Raw genomic sequence first — 801 nt, 5'->3', positions numbered from 1 at the left:
TGTTGAAACCAAAAGATGTAGAGTTGATAATGATAGTGCAACTTATTTGTGGCACTGCCGTTTAGGTCATATTGGTATAAAACGCATGAAGAAACTCCATATTGATGGACTTTTGGAATCACTTGATTATGAATCACTTGGTACTTGCGAACCGTGCCTCATGGGCAAGATGACTAAAACACCGCACTACTAGAAAAAGGGCTATAGATGGGATTGACACTAATGGCGCACCAGAAAAGTGGTGCGCCATTAGTATATACTAATGGCGCACCAACTTCTGATATGCCATTAGAGTTGAAACTACTAATGGCGCATCTGGCCCAGGGTGCGCCATTAGTATAAAAAAATTGAACTAGTGCGCCTGTCCAAACATACTAATGGCGCATCCAGACACAGTGCGCCATTACTAGTTGTAACTAGTAATGGCGCACCTGTCGGAAAGTGCGCCACTAATGTTGTTTTTTTATTATATTTTTTATTCCTTTTTTTGCAAAACTACTAATGGCGCACTGTTCCACCGTGCGCCATTACTAGTTTAAACTAGTAATGGCGCACTGTGGAACAGTGCGCCATTAGTATGTTTTTTTTGCAAAACTACTAATGGCGCACCACCAGAAGGTGCGCCATTAGTAACCTGGATTACTAATGGCGCATTTAGAGTTGGTGCGCCATTAGTAAGTGGGCAGCAACAAGATATTTTGGACAGCCTCTCCTACCCACACTCACTTTCTCCCCACTTCATTCTCTCCACCTCCTCCTTGTCTCGGGTGCCTCCTCTTTTTCACCTCATTTCCACCATAG

Source organism: Triticum urartu, chromosome 5 (assembly GCF_003073215.2).
Source record: "Triticum urartu cultivar G1812 chromosome 5, Tu2.1, whole genome shotgun sequence".
Classification (NCBI taxonomy): domain Eukaryota; kingdom Viridiplantae; phylum Streptophyta; class Magnoliopsida; order Poales; family Poaceae; genus Triticum; species Triticum urartu.
The sequence above is the reverse complement of the archived record's forward strand: the minus strand, read 5'-3'. Positions refer to the sequence as shown.